Source organism: Eptesicus fuscus, chromosome 14 (genome assembly GCF_027574615.1).
Source record: "Eptesicus fuscus isolate TK198812 chromosome 14, DD_ASM_mEF_20220401, whole genome shotgun sequence".
NCBI lineage: Eukaryota > Metazoa > Chordata > Mammalia > Chiroptera > Vespertilionidae > Eptesicus > Eptesicus fuscus.
In genome coordinates, this window is record NC_072486.1 from 25,508,143 (window position 1) to 25,524,533 (window position 16,391).

At 39.2% G+C, this 16,391-nt stretch overlaps 1 long non-coding RNA gene across 1 annotated transcript; it reads right to left on the reverse strand.

The window, feature by feature from the left end:
• Positions 1-8,397: 8,397 nt before the first annotated feature.
• LOC129151447 (uncharacterized) lies at positions 8,398-14,277 on the reverse strand. The gene is made up of 3 exons (XR_008558127.1): positions 14,145-14,277; positions 11,014-11,086; positions 8,398-8,622 (listed from the first exon to the last, which is right to left on the reverse strand). It is a non-coding gene; the product is annotated as an uncharacterized LOC129151447 (long non-coding RNA).
• Positions 14,278-16,391: the final 2,114 nt, after the last annotated feature.

Below are 16,391 nucleotides of genomic sequence, written 5' to 3' on the forward strand. Positions count from 1 at the left end.
CACTGCTGCATGTTCTCAATACTAGTGGATCCTAGCAGTTTAGATTTCATAGATTAAATAAGCAAATAAATCAATGTTTAAATGCTTTTCAAGTTGGCATAATCTTATCAACTTTTTATCCTGCCAGATAAAGAACATTAATTTAAAAAATATATATTTTTCTGCCACTATTATGCTATGTAAAAAAAAAAAAAAGAACAGAAGGACACAAATTCAGAATAAAACCCCCAGAAGAATTTATCCTCTGAAAAATTAATTACATTGTCTTTCCCTTTCTCATTTCATCAAGGACTAGTGAGAAATTAATCTGCACTGTATTCCCTACACTCATGTTTCCAAGTTTAGCCCTAATGAAGCTCAATTGTTTCATTTGCTTCACACTCGGGCTTGGTGTTCTAGACCCTGCGCTGTACCCGGACTCTAAGGTATAAAATAGAGAGTCTCAGCGGTGGGTATAGCCTATCCCTTCTCCCACATGGCTGGAGATAAGTAGGAGCCCTGCAACTCCGATATTTACATCTGGTTCTCGCCAGAGGCTTTACAGGGTGTGCAAAATTTTATAGCCTGAACTTTTCTCCTTTCCTTGTGCCACGTTGGAATTGTGCGTCTATTGACATGTGTATTATCAAATAATATTAGCGCTTTCCTGGTAATATGAATTGCTCTACTAACAAGATGCAAATATGTATCCAGGCATGGATACCAGGGCACAACAGTCAGTATCTTTCCTATAGAAAACAGTTCTTGGCTTTGAATAAAAAGTACCCGCCCTAGCTGGTTTAGCTCAGTGGACAGAGTGTCAGCCTGTGGACTGTAGGGTCCCAGGTTTGATTCCAGTCAAGGGCAAGGACCTTGGTTGCAGGATCCTCCCTGGCCACAGGCCCTGGCCTGGACTCGTGCAGGAGGCAACCAATCGATGTGTTTCTCTCACATCAATATTTCTCTCTTTCTCTCTCTCTAAAATCAATGTAAAAATATCCTTGGGTGAGGATTTAAAAAAAAATAAGTACCTATAAGGACCTTTCATTGCTATCCTCAACTACATCAAAGAATAAGTGCTCTTAATGCATATTATAAAAGTACAGGGGAAAAAATTCATATGACTTTTGGTAATTTTGCCCAACTATGTGTGGAGAAAAGCAGAGGCTTCAGTAGCAAAACAGAAAGGCATAATTGATCCCAGAACTGAGAAGCCATTACAACATGAAACAAACATCATAAGAACATAAGAAGACTCATCTAACAATGTTTTTCCGACATCAATGAAATTAGTTGTTTTTCATCTGTGTTGTAAAATTTCTGACTTGTTTTAGCCTTGCGTATTATTCTATTATGGCATGATGATTTTCATTATGCCTCCCTAAACCCTATCAAAAGATAGAGTCTAGACTTTAATTATCTCTATATTTAGTCAAATAGTCAGGCTTCATCTGTTTCCAGAACAGTTAATGTATTTGGCTCATTAGTCTGAAAACACTGAGTACAATTTAGCTCACTAAAAACGCATCCAGCATTAGCTTGTGTAAGGAGCGTAAAGGTCCTCTGTGTGATAATCTTATGCTTTTCCTGTAGCAGTGAGTCAGGAAATGATAGCTATTATATTTGATCACTGACTATGTACCAGACAACATGTTTACCTTTTATATGCATTATTCATTTAGTTATGACAACAACAAATTCTTTAAAAAATTTTTTATTGATTTCAGAAAGGAAGGAAGAGGAAGAGAGAGAGAGAAACATCAATGATGAGAGAAAATCATCGACCAGCGGCCTCCTGCATGTCCCCTACTGGGGATCAAGCCTGCAACCCGGACATGTGCCCCCACTGGGAATTGAACCATAGGTTGATACTCAACCACTGAGCCACACCAACTGGGCACAACAACAAATTCTTATTCACATTGTACATATTTAGAAGCTGACCTAGAGCCACTCACCCAGGAAGTGGTAGATTCAGGACAGTCTGATTTCAGAGCCTGAAGTCTTAACGACTATCTTATAAGAAATACTTGATTCCATACACTCATTATACTGATGTTTGCACAGACCACATGCAGTTATGCCTGCAAAGAGATGGAACCTAGTGCTACAACCTTGACATGAGGCTACTTTGAATGTACAGGTGGCATTAGCTTTAATTGATTTCTCCAGGAGGGTTATTCCCCTGCTCCCCATCTGTGAATACATTTCCATTGCTCTTGGATAAAAATTCCAAAGTCTGTGAGTTCCCGAACACTAGGACTCTTCTTCACTCTAGTCTCCCTCACTTTCTTGGTTCGAACACTCAGGCCTTTTTTTTTTTTTTTCATCTAAGTTTTACGTTTTTTTACAAAATGTATCTTTATTGTTGAAAGTATTACAGCCCTAACCCGTTTGGCTCAGTGGATAGAGCGTTGGCCTGAGGACTCAAGGGTCCCAGGTTCGATTCAGGTCAAGGGCATGTACTTTGGTTGCAGGCACATCCTCAGTAGGGGGTGTGCAGGAGGCAGCTGATTGATGTTTCTCTCTCATCAATGTTTCTAACTCTCTCCCCTTCTCCCTTCCTCTCTGTAAAAAATCAATAAAATATATTTTTTTTAAAAAGAAAGTATTACAGATGTCCCCCTTTTTTCCCTCCATTGACCCCCTCCACCCTACAACCTACTCTCCCCAGGCCTTCACCACACTATTGTCTGTGTCCATAGGCATAATATATGCCTATTAGTCCTTTGGTTAATCTCTCCCCGACCCCCCTTCTCTCTGAGAATTGTCAGTCTATTCCATGCTTCTATGTCTCTGGATCTATTTTGTTCATTAGATTCCACATATAAATAAGGTCTATAAGGTTTGTACTTTTTTTATACCTATTAAACATTAAGTGTATAGAAATAAGTGGGTTGAAAAGTAGAGGACAGGGAGAAATGCTTTGTTCAAAATCTACTTCATATTACATACTCTGCCATTGAAAATTGGCTTTTTTTTTTTTCATTACAAAGATAATTCATGCTCATTATAGAAATCTTAGAAACACTGAAAATATAAACAAATCTTTCAAATCCCAACAATTTCAAGAAAATCTTAGGTAACATATGGTGTATTTCCATTCACTTTTTTGCTGCATATCTTTTAAACATAAATGCTATAAATTTGTATCATACAAGATTGATTCTAGTTTTTAAACATCTTTTATGATTTATAAAATGAAATATGCTTGCAGTTATAAAATACTTTGGGAAAAAATAGATTAAATAAAGCAAAAAGTGAATGTTACTCCATACGTCACTACTCACAGATAACTCTACTATTCTTGTGGCATTATGTTCTTCCAATATTTTTCTAGGATATTTTCTTGAGTTTTTATACCCTAGCATATATATATTGATTTTATATCAGAGATAACACAAACATATTCACCGATCTCAGAATGATACAGAATAATTTCTGAAGGCTAATAATTTGCTGCCTATTTTATTGCTGCCTAGTCTACCCGTAGGGCTCAACAGAAAAAGCACTGCAGCACCAAGCATTGAATTTTCTTTATTGATTTGAGAGAGAGAGAAGGAGAACAAGCATTGAATTTTAAAACTCCCTTTATTGATCTCATGAGTGGGCTAATACACAAGATCAGATTGTCAAAGCAGACTCACTAGAAGGGTGCGCTACCATTAATGAGCTTCAGTAATAATTTCAGAATGGGCGATCAAGAGGCACAAAGTGGACAGAGGTCTGGGACATCAAAGGCAGCTCCATGGACCCTTCTCTCCACATCAGACATGTACTCTCTGACTCAGCATAGTAGATGAGATTTCAGATGAGGTTCGGCAGGTTTACCTCTCATAACTGGAGGAGTGCTTAAATTATGAAATGTCTCCATTTTATATTCCAGAGAGTTATGTAGCTTAGGTGATATTCTTTAGGGCGTCATGCGTCATAGATCTATAGATTCTGGATTTACTCCTAAGTAATCCTTAGCAAGGACATTCTACTAAGACATGATATAGATAAAAATCTTTCCTTTTAGCAAATATTATGAGTCTATTTATCTGGAGTTGAGGTTGATAAAAAGAGATTAGACTGAACTAACCTCCTTTTTTCTTTCCTGTGGAAGAATTTTTCCAGACACTCCCAAAGAAAGTAAATGGACCTCAGACCAGCTGTTGCAGCTCTTTCCTTCTCAGTGAGCAAGAAGGAAATAAAAAAAACAATCCCCGTCATTTTGCTTCTCATTCTCCTGCTCCTAATTCCTGTACAGAAGTGATTTATAGTGGATGTTTCTTGGTATCTTTTCCTCACCTTTATTTTCAAAAACTTTTTAGCCATTTTCTCCCCAAATGTTGCCTCTACTCTGTTCTCTCTTTCCTATCCCAACTATACTTCAATAAAAAGTATATTAAAAACTCCTACAAGATAACATAGGAAAAAACCTAGATGACCTTGTGTATAGTGATGACTTTTTAGATATAACATTGAAGGTACAACATAAGAAAGAAATAATTGATAAACTAGATATCATTATTTTAAAACTCTGCTCCATGACAGACACTGTCAAGAAAATAAAAAGACCAGCCACAGACAGGGAGAAAATATTTGCAAAGCACATCTATAATAATAAAAGCATAATATGCTAATTAGATCAGACAGCCAAACGACCTTATGGACATCATTCCAGACATCCTTCCAGACAAAGTCGCAGAAGTGGTTAGGGGCAATCAGGCAGGCAAGCGAGCAGTTAGGGGCGATCAGGCAGGCAGGCAAAGGTGGTTAGGGGCAATCAGGCAGGCAGGCAAGCAGTTAGGGGCGATCAGGCAGGCAGGCAAACAGTTAGGGGCAATCAGGCAGGCAGGCAGAGTGGTTAGGGGTGATCAGGCAGGCAGGCAGGCAAGTGGTTAGGAGCCAGCAGTCCCAGATTGTGAGAGGGATGTCTGACTGCCATGGGATCAGGCCTAAACTGGCAGTCGGACATCCCCCAGATTGCCTGAGGGGTCCCAGATTGTGAGAGGATGCAGGCTGCACTGAGGAACCCCCACCCCCATGCACAAATTTTGTGTACCGGGCCTCTAGTATCTGATAAAGGACTGTTATCCTAAATATACAAAGAATGCTTAAAACTCAACTGTAAGAAAACAAATAACCTGATTAAAAAATGAACAAAATATCTGAACAGAAACCTCACCAAAGAAGTTTTACAAATGTTTATAGCAACTTTATTTATAATTGCAAAAACTCAGAAGCAACAAAGATGTCCTTCAGTAGGTAATCATGTAAATAAAGTTTCCCAATTAATAACATCTTGCATTAGTGTGGTACATTTGTTACAATTGATGGGTCAATATACATTACTACTAACTAAAGTTCATAGTTCATATTAGGGTTCACTCCCTGTGTTTTCTGTTTTATGAATTTTGGCAAATGCATACTGTCACGTATCCGTCATTACAGTAGCATACAGAATAGTTTTCCTGCCCTAAAGCTCCCTGCACCACACCTATTCATCACTCCTCGCCATTCCCATTGCCTCTGGCAATCACCGATTTTATTTTATTTTTTACTGTCTCTATATTTTTGCCTTTTCCAAGATATATTTCAGACTTGCTTCTTTCATTTTAGCAGTACGCATTTGAGGTTCTTCCATGTCTTCTTATGGCCAAATAACTCATTTGTTCTTAGCGCTGAAAAAGATTCCATTGCATGGAAGTACCAGTTTGCTTAGCTGTACATCTAGTGAAGGACAGTGTGTTTGCTTCCACGTTTTGGAAGGCCCCACCTCCTCGCCAGCTGTAGTGTAGCTAGCACTTTGGGTTTTGGTCATTCTAACAGGTGTGTAATAGTATCTCACTGTTGTTTTAATTTGCATCTCCTGATGACATATGACGTTGAGCATCTTCTTACATGCTTATTTGCCATCTGGATCTCTTCGTTGGTAAGGTTTCCTGTTTGGATCTTTTCCCCATTTTTTAATTGTGATCTTTGCTTTCCTATAGTTGAGTTTTAAGGGTCTGTCCATTTAGTTGTTAATGATTATTATAATCTCTATGTCTAAAAGTTATATTTCATTTTTTTTAAAAATCTGCTATGCTAATTTTTTTATAGTTACTTATTCCCTGCAGGTGTTTGCAAGATTTTCCTTTATTTATTTAAACTTATCAAATATAAATTTTTGTAAAATATTTGTTGCTAATGCTCATCTATTGTCATGTGGCTCTGTTTCTGTTATTTTTCCATTACGTCTCACACCTGGTACCTTGTTTTCTTAGATGCTGTATGATTTCAGACTGTAGGCTGCATATTGTCCTTGAAGCATTATATGTGGAGAATCTTTGAGGCCTTGAAAGAAGGTGTTTTATTTCAGAAGGCATTTTTATTTATATTTCAGTCAGGAGCCTGGAGGCATGACTAGTCTAAGCCCATTTAGATGAAAATTAGACTAAAATCATGGATTGATATTTTATGAACTACTGAGATGATGTGAATGCAGACTGCCAATTCTCACAAGCACCAGTTTATAAACAGCTTCTAATGGAAAAATTTTATTTCCCCTCTGCTCTGCCCAGCACCGATGCAGACACCTGGGTGCTTTTGGGTGGTGGTGGGAAATGAATGAATTTACCTCTTGTCCTCTCTCACACACAGTGCTGCGGTCCTTTGGGATGTCAGTTAGTGGGGAGAGGGATCCTATTTGATTCTCCCCATGGAGCGTGCACTAGGGACTTGATGTCAAAATCAAAGTCCAACTCTGCAGAAATTGGCAAAGGCCCCGAGGGCAACAGCACTGAGTCTCTGGGCTCCCATTTGCCTCCTAGGCCTAATAATCCTTCATCTCTTGTCAGCTCTTTGATGCCTTTATTTGCATCTGTCTATCTTCTTTATCATCTTATATCTCAAATTATTTTTTTTATTTGATCCAGAATTTTTAGTTGTGGGATGTTTTCATACTCGATATAGAGTAGCTAGCTTAATGAAGGATTGGTCCCAACACGCCGGTCTGCCTTAGTCCCAGAAATGATGTCTTCTTCATGTCTTCTAGATCCTCTGTGTTCTGGGATAGTCTCTTGCTATATTTGTCTTGAACCCTAATCATGCGAGGCCAAATTCTAAATGTCACTACCTCAAAAAAAAAAAATCTTCCCTCTTCAGCTTATTATTTTTTTCCTAATACTCGTAGCATCTCACATGTCAGACTGTATGTACCCTACGAGATTGATTTGAAGTTTCATAGGACAAAAGTGGTTATTTATTGGTAATTTCAAATGAGTCCACCGAAAACCTAGTTGCATAAAATTAGCATGTACCCAATGTTCACCTAAAGGAGTGAATAAACATTCTGACAAAAAGTAAGCAATACTGTCCAACAATGAAAGAAGTTGTGCCTAATACTTTCAGAGTTAGGAGACTGAACATGTCATCCCTCTAAATGGATGAAGAACTGTCAGTGTGTATATAAATATATATATTCACACAGTAAATGAAGTTGCCCGAGGAAATCAGAAATCATCTTGGCTAGAATTCAGAAAAGAAGAAGGACAGTGAAAGGAGCAGAGTTACCAAAGCTTGCAGCTCATATTCGTATCAGAAGGCAGGATGGGAACCGATAACCTACATATACCTGATTCTACTTTGAACTAATTGAATGTGAGGGACCCTTTAAGAACCAAGTGTTGTTATTGCCAAAATAGTATTGAAAACGTCATGGGGGCAATTGCAAGATAAACTCAGGAACTGCAATTTAACTTAAAAATAAAAAAGAAATGCATTGAACAGCCCTCTTGGCATTCCACTTCTGGTTGCTAAAAATCTACTTTCAAAAGCCAGATTAGCCAGATTGTCCATTAACATCGATCACATTTGCTAGATAATTGCCAAATCGCCATCTTTCGCCGTGGGAATGCCGCAGAATGTGAAAGTAAGGACAGTGTATCTTGACGCCTAACATACCCTTTCCACATAAGCCTCTTTTCAAATTCTTTAAAGCAATCTTCTCTGCCATGTCCCTACTGTGGGAGAGCTGCTTTACATTACATAAGCAGGGAACTGAGCCATTAGTCAGGACTTTTCGGGTGCCATAAAAGCAGTGCCTCTGCTCTGCCTTCTCATGTAACAAAGGACAGAGTTCACAGATAAATATGAATGGGCCTCTGCCAAGATGGCCTTAGAAGCACCCGTAAGAAAGACTCTGACCTGGAAGGCACTATCCACCTCCCTTTGCTGAACTGGCTACCTCGGTTGATAGACTGAGGCTTTTATCATCAGGGGAACAAAGAATGTACTTTGAGCTCAGTGCCACTCTTCTGCAACTCTCCCTCTGAAAATGAGGACATTTTGTACCACCTGCAGAACAAGAATTTATTAAACAGTAACTGAAACAGACGATTACATCTTTGATACTTTGTTCAATGAACTGATATATATCCAGCTATCAAATCAGAAACCTTGCCTGTTTAACAAGATACTTCTTAAAAATAATTACGGTGATGTTTTTATATTTGTGTGATACTGTGGTTACATCACCTTTAATTTGCTCCAGATGGTACCATTGGTGGAGAAACTCTAGAATCCTTCAATTTCAAACTAAAGACCTTTCAGATGTATAGTCAATGGCCATCCCGGATACTTACAGGTGTTATATAAGCTTTTAGGGCATGTTTCCTGGAAAATAAAATAAAAACCAAAATCACTGAATCAAAGGTCCATGTTTGATTTGCAAATTATTACTACTGAGGTACATAATACTGAGCAAGCTTTTAACCTGATTTTTTTTTAACCTTATTTCCCTTTCTATAAAATTAAAATGTGACTATGCCCTTCCTGCTTTATTACGATGCAATGTGGCAGGCATCCGTAAGGTATTACTGTTGTTAATTTGTCTTACAGAAAGTTAAAAATGTAATGAGAACAAGGAATACTTTGGGGATGATCAGTGTTATACATCACTTAATAGCAGGTTGGTTTCATTTCCCAGATTACTTTCTTTTGCTGTTCTGCTACTACATTATTCAGACTGTTAAGGGAAGATGGTGCGTCCTGTGGACAGGATTATGAATGGCCTATTCTGTAATGCAAGTGAGAGCTCTGTCCTCCGATTGCAGCATTATAATCTCCCATTCTAGCATGCACGGTAAATCACCCTGCAGACTGAAGACAGGGCTGGAGCCTCAGGTGATCTGTGAACAGTGACACTCTCCATAGCAAGGTTACACCACTCTGTCCTCGGTGTGATGGGGAGCGGGTGTCACCAGCACACATGGCACTCCATTTCCATGACACAGATATAATCACCAATAAAAGGAGATCTATTTCCATTCTGTGGAGCAGCTTGTAAAAGGGGCACAATGAGGAAGACAAAATCAAACAAAAGAGCAGACTGAGAAGCACAAACTAATACTAAACTAATAAGATCTTACACTTGCATGGCATTTTTTTTGGGGGGGGGAGGGTAAAAAATAACAACTACAACAAAACAGAGCTTTCTCATGAGTGATTATATTCGATGTTCATGACCATTTCATGGGGTAGGTAGGCAAGTTACCTTTATTGGCATTTTCACAGGTATTTAGAGGGGTTCAGTGAGTTGCCCAATCTCTCAGAAATTTTCCGATTCCCACTATAATTCTTTGCAATATTTCTGATTATGCAAAAAGAAGAAAACAACATTGCACTGATTATGCTGCTTTATTAAATTTTTTGTCTTAACTTCTCAAATAGAGTTTATGACTAGGGGAAGGTAATGTGAAGTGAAAGGAGAGTCAAGAAGAAAACATAAAAATAGTGTTCTTCAAGTTGCATAAAATGGCAATGTATTATGCTCACCCATTTCATTCTGGAATAGCCATCTAAGATGAGTGTGTGGCATCCACTAGATATTTTCTGTAATTAAGATTAATTTGATTTCAACAATTTTACTGTAACCTTTGTGTAGGCACCTTGAGATGCTTTGAAATAAAAAGTGCTATTGGTTGTTTTTAATGATTTCCCAGTCATCTGGATTCCTAACATCACACTGTCAGAGGTCCCTCCGCATGTCACATGTGCCACTTTCCATGCCACTCCCACCCAATACATAAATACAGCCATGCATGTGGTAAGAATTTATACTTGGTCAGATCATTTTCTTTTACAAAAATGACCTCTTTCATTACCTTTGGAAAACTTGGGTTTTTTGACAGAGAAAGATCTCTTTAATTAGAGGCCTGAACACTTTGGGAAACAATGGTTTGAAAGTGTTGAACAGAAGAAAACTCAATGAATAAAGGTAATACATAAGGATAAGAATCCTAAAACTAGACTAGAAGAGTGGGGGTATGACAGGTTTTGTTTTTGTTTTTATCCGACTTTGCTCTTTCCACACCTGGCATGGCATAGGTGCTTGGTAATTGTTTGCTGATGCTTGGTTAGGTGAATGGGTAAATTAAAAGTGACAACACTTCAGGTGTAAACTTCTTTTAGACACTGCATCTTAAATTTATTTTGTACTTCTGAGCTTCAAACTTGGCCTTGTAGGCCAATCTTGGGCAAAATCATTAAAAATAACATTCTTTTTCACTTCACCTCTAATTCACTTTCCTGACTCTTTGACTTACATGAAAGCACTAAAGAAGATGGTAACATTTATTAATTACAGTGCAATTTTATATAATGGCCTTCTGACATATATAGGGCAGACATATATAGGGCAGATTATATATAGGACATATATAATCAATACTCCTTAAAAAATTATGAAACTAATGTTCAGAGAAAACAGTGCAGCCAGGAATGTAGTCTAAGTAATCTGAATATACATCCTATATCTTTCCTATCAGAAACTTCTCTGCTATTGCATGGTCCTAGAAAACAGCTATCAGCTACCTATCAACTAATCTGCTAGTAGCTGTATGATAACTAATGATAGGTGTTCATATTTAATGTTTCAAAGACACACTTAAAAATCTGGAAAATGGTAAAGTAAAAAAAATAATAATAATCAAGATCCAAAAGAATGAAATGATAAAGGTCAAAGGACAAATTAGAGAGACTGATATCTTAGCCAAGGAAACCCACCCAATGCTCCTCTTAAGTCACATTCTCAAAAGTACTTCATTGATTAATTTCTTTACTCATGCATGTAAGAAAGCTGGAGACAAAAACGAAACAGGACAAAATGTTATTTATTTGTTAATGTCACATGCAACTTCTAATCCTGACCCTACACAGATATCCTTCCCACGTTCTCAGTAACAAACTTCATTTGAGAGCATCTTAATACACCAGGATTAAATTTCTTCAATTAATTTCTTTGCTCATTTGTAAGTGTATTCTAATTTGAGTTAAGTTTTTGCCTCAACAACATGATCTATTCCAAATTTCAATATTTTCTGTGTTTTTTTAGTACTGTCCATAAAGGCCACTGAAAAAAAAGGTTTGAACTTACTTTTGTTTATTTTACTTCTTGCTTACTAGCCCTTCAACTTTTCTTTACCTCAGGGCAAGGCCACCCTGACATTAAATTTGAATTTGGATTATAAAATCCTCAGGCAACACTAGGTATTGTACTAGTTAAGAATTCATATTTATATTTATTTAGTGCAGAAGTTGTCTGCACACACACACAAAAAGGAAAGGGGTAAGAAATTGGCAAAGATTTGAAAAGTGTGCTTTGACCAGTAATATGAGATGCTTACAAATAATTTTCTAGGTTTACATTCATACACTATAAATATGATTTTTAATATTTTAAGAGCCGTATCTAATCTAATAATAGACAAATATGCAAATTGACCGCACCTTCGCTACACCTAAGCCACGCCCACAAGCCAAGCCACGCCCACCAACCAATCAGGATGAGTATGCAAATTACCCCAACAAAGATGGCGGCTAATTTGCATATCAAGACAGCATCCAAAGAAGCCAAGAGCTGCAGAAGGGAGTAAAGCTTCGAAGAAGCAAGCAAGCAGGGGGGGGGGAGGAGAAGGGCGGGGCGGAGGCGGGGCCGGGGGTGAAGGGAAACGTGGGCGGGCTGGAGGAGAAGGTGGGGCGGGGGAGAAGGGCGGGGCGGAGGCGGGGCGGAGGCGGGGCCGAAGGGAAACCCGGGCGGGCTGGAGGAGAAGGTGAGCCGGGTGACAAGGGTGAGGCAGAGGCGGGGCCGGGGTGAAGGGAAACGCGGGCGGGCTGGAGGAGAAGGCGGGGCGGGTGACAAGGGTGAGGCAGAGGCGGGGCCGGGGTGAAGGGAAACGCGGGAGGGCTGGAGGAGAAGGTGAGCCGGGTGACAAGGGCGGGGCGGAGGCGGAGGCGGGGCCGGGGCCGAAGGGAAACTCGGGCGGGCTGGAGGAGAAGGTGAGCCGGGTGACAAGGGCGGGGCAGAGGCGGGCCGGGGGAGAAGGGAAACGCGGGCGGGCTGGAGGAGAAGGTGGGCGGGGGACAAGGGAGGAACGGAGGCGGGGTAGAGTGCAGCAGGAAATCCCATTGCAGGATTTTTTCCTGCAACGGGAAAGCTAGTCTTAATATAATTGGTGTTCTTTGGAGCCCAATGTGTTTTTGCTTTATTTTAAATATATTTTTCTGATTTTGTGTCTGTCTCATTCTGCTAAAGAATTCATGGCACAAAATAGATTAATAACTCTTGTTCCACATACTGAGTACTATAGTTGAAATAGAAGAAAATATATTCAAAACACACATTTACAGAAATTTAGTAACATACACACAAAAGGGCCTGTTAGTTGTGGTGGTGAAGTAAAATTAAAACAGATGGAGAAATCCTGGCCAGAAATCCTATTCAGATGGTTGGGCACCTAAAGGTTCTGGTTCAATACCCAGTAAGGGCACATGCCCAGGTTGAGGGCTTGATCCCTAGGCCCCAAAGCCTATACCATCTAGGTCCAAGGGGACCCTTGGAGACTCACTAAAACTTGAAATCTCAGTTCCAAATTACTAGAAGAGAGGATCAAAGTGTTTCAGCTTTGGTCAGGTGTCAGCTCTGATCATTTTAGCAATGGTAAAGTAGAGGCGTCAGGTATAACAAACAAAGCAGCAGAAATCACTACTGTGGACAGAGAATGAAAGGAATCCAAAGGAATGTCATAGGCTAGGCAGGAACCCTAACAGGTGTCCATCACATATTTTCAGGAAAGATATGTTTTGGGCAAAATAGATGCAAGAAAAAAATTCCAAACAGAGGAAAGAACTGAAGCAAAGCCAACAAGTGTGGGTCCTATCTGGATACATATATATATATTGATAATTTTATATATATTTACACACACACTGAATGGCCAGATTATTATGATCTCTGAACGCATAATAATCTGGCCACTCAGTATATATATTAGAGGCCCAGTGCATGAATTCGTCATGGGTGGGTCCAGCCAGCCTGGCCAGGGGGAGGGGACATGGGCAGTTGGCCGGCCTGACTGCTGGTCAAACTCCTGGTCGAGGGGACAATTTGCATATTAGCCTTTTATTATATAGGATACATACTGAGTGGCCAGATTATTATGCGTTCAGAGATCATCCATCTATCTATCTATCTATCCACTCAGTGTAGATAGATAGATAGATAGATAGATAGATAGATAGATAGATAGATAGATAGATGATTTCATTTAGCTTGCAGGGAAAAGGTGAGAGAGTGCAATGCAAAATAAGGTTGGATGCAGAGATTCTATGACCTTTAGATCAAATCGCACTCTGCATCTTTGCCCCCTGGTTGAAGCAGCCAGGGTTCTGTTTGTCCTTTTCTGATGTGTTCTGAACTGATGGATTGCTTCTTAGAGGATTTGAAAACCAACCTGTTCAGACCTGTCTGCAAAAGCTTAGGGAGGTAAAGTAGTGAAAGGTTTATATGAGCACCCAATCTGTCTCCTACTTAAGATTGTACAGGAGAACAATTAATATCCTAAATTTAACTAGTTTCATAATTATTTTTCCAAGTGGAGTTCTACCCAAGTTTATGCTTAAGACGTGTGGAGGAAAAAAGGCCACATGCTAACCTGACTAACTCAGGGAACACCTGTGTGACGGCCTTGCTAACTCAAGAGACCTAAGCAACCACAAAAGATGGTCTGAAATCAAAGCCTTTTCATTAAAAAGCAGTGTATAGTGGGTAGTCATGTCCTAGGCCAGTATCTTCCCTGATAAAGATCAACTTCCATCTTTACTGAGCCTGTAGTCTTTTTGCATCTAAGATAACATACCTGTGGAATGTCAAGGTAACTCGTAACTTCCCTTTTTCCAGATGGAGCACAACAAATGGCGTCAGGGTGCAGACCACAAATCCCCTCATTGTTATTGTCATCATGTTCATTGTTGACCGTTAACTATCCTGTACCCACCTGTGTAAAGGAAACAGGTGTATCATTTTACTTTTCACCCGATCCCAGAGGTTTCCCCACTTTGCCTTCTCCTGCCTCCCTAATCTATCACCAGTGGATTTCCTGTGACCCACTTCGGTCTCCTCCTTTGATTGTAATGTATAAAACAAGCTGGAAACCTGCCATTCTCCAGAGCGCTATATCAATACCTTGAGATTCTGCTTCCAGGCAATTGTCGATAGTTTGGCTCAAATAAACTCACAAAAGTTCTTACAGGTTTGAATGTTATTGTTGTTTTAGTTTTTTGGGCTTTTTTTTTACGTTAACAGAAGCATGTAAAGTATTTGTGAGAGAAAAGGTGACTTTTTTTCAAGTGTCCAGTATAATCCTAAATGCCATTGATTGACAGAGGATATCCTACCTAATAAAATGGTAATATGTAAATTACCATCACTCCGCTACACCCACGATTGGGCCAGAGGGAGGCACAGGGGGCGGGACTCGGGGTGGCCAGGGTGGCCGATTGGGCCGGCAGGACGCTGAGCTCGCATCGCCAGTGGTGGCGCGAGCTCAGCGTCTGCGCCATGGCTGTGCTGCAGAACAGAAGGGGCCTCTGGGGCAGCGAGCTCACGTCCCGCCGCGGACCATCAAAAGCGGGGGAGCTGGGTGCCTGTCTGCTCCGGCACCAGGCCTTTCGAAAGCCTCCGCCGCGCTGGAGGCTTCTGAAAGGCCTGGTGCACCAGCGGACAGGCACCCAGATCCACTGCGATCAAAAGTGAAAGCATGGGAGCTGGGTGCCTGTCCACTCCGGCACCAGCGGACAGGCACCCAGCTCTACCGCGATCGAAAGCAAAAGCGTGTAGGGGACCCTACACGTGCATGATTCAATCATGCACTGGGCCTCTAGTTACTTTATAAGAGGGCAGGAAAATTTCCTGGAAAAATATCAGGGTAAAAATATATCAAGATTCTTTGACAAAACAAATAAAAATGGATAAATATCTCAAGGTAATTATTTGAAAAGACGAAAAGACACTAATAAACAATATTAGGAATAAAATAGATGTTTCAAAGATTAAAAAGACAGTAAGTAGGCGTTATGAATAACTTTATGTGATGCATTTGAAAACTCAGATGAAATGGATAAACCTCTAGAAAAAAATATCACTTACCAAGTTTAGTTAGGGAGAAACGGGAAATATAAACAGTCATATCACCATAAAGGAAACTGAATCAGAAGTTTAAAATCTTCCTACAGAAAAGCAAAGTCCAGAAGACTATTTTCAGCAAATAGTCAGGAAAGAAGTAAGTCTGCAAACATAGAAGAAAAAATAATGTCAATTTTATACAACCTATCTTGGTGTATAGAAGAATAGCTCTACCTCACTTTATTAGGTGAGTATGACTTTGATACAAAATCCCATGTAACATGAGAACAAAATCACAGATCAATCTGGCTCCTGATCACAAATACAAAAGTTAGAACATTAACAACTGCAATCCAGAAGTGTGTGCATGTGTGTTATGATATGCATCACTTGGTTGATCCCAGGAGTGCAAGTTTGATTTTACATAAGAAATCAATTAAATTAATTTCTAAAATAAAATTTTAAGAGTAAAAATTTTTATTTCAACAAATAAATTTCAGCAAATAAAATAAAAAATTTAAAAGATATCTATAACATCAGCATTATAAAATATCTAAGAATAACTATAAGAATTGTTCAAGAAATTTATGAAAAAAGTATAAAACTTTATAGAAATACAAAGATAACATAAATATACATCCTTTATATGCATAAAAAGACTTGCTACCAGAGAAACACCAATTCTTTCCAAACTGATTGATAATTTTAATGATATTCCCATCTAAATTCTAACAGGCATTTGTGATACTTGACAAGCTGATTTAAAAATGTATATGGAAGAGCAAAGGGCCAAGAAGAAGAAAAAGAGGTACGTACTTTATCACCCGTCTTAGAATGATTCTAAAAGCATAATAATTATGGCAGAGGGGTCTTGTCAAATGAAACAGAATAGAAAGTCCAAAAGTTGATCTACTCATATGTGGATCTTTGATATATGACAAGAAGTGTATAGCAGGTCATTGAAGAAATAATGTACTTTTCA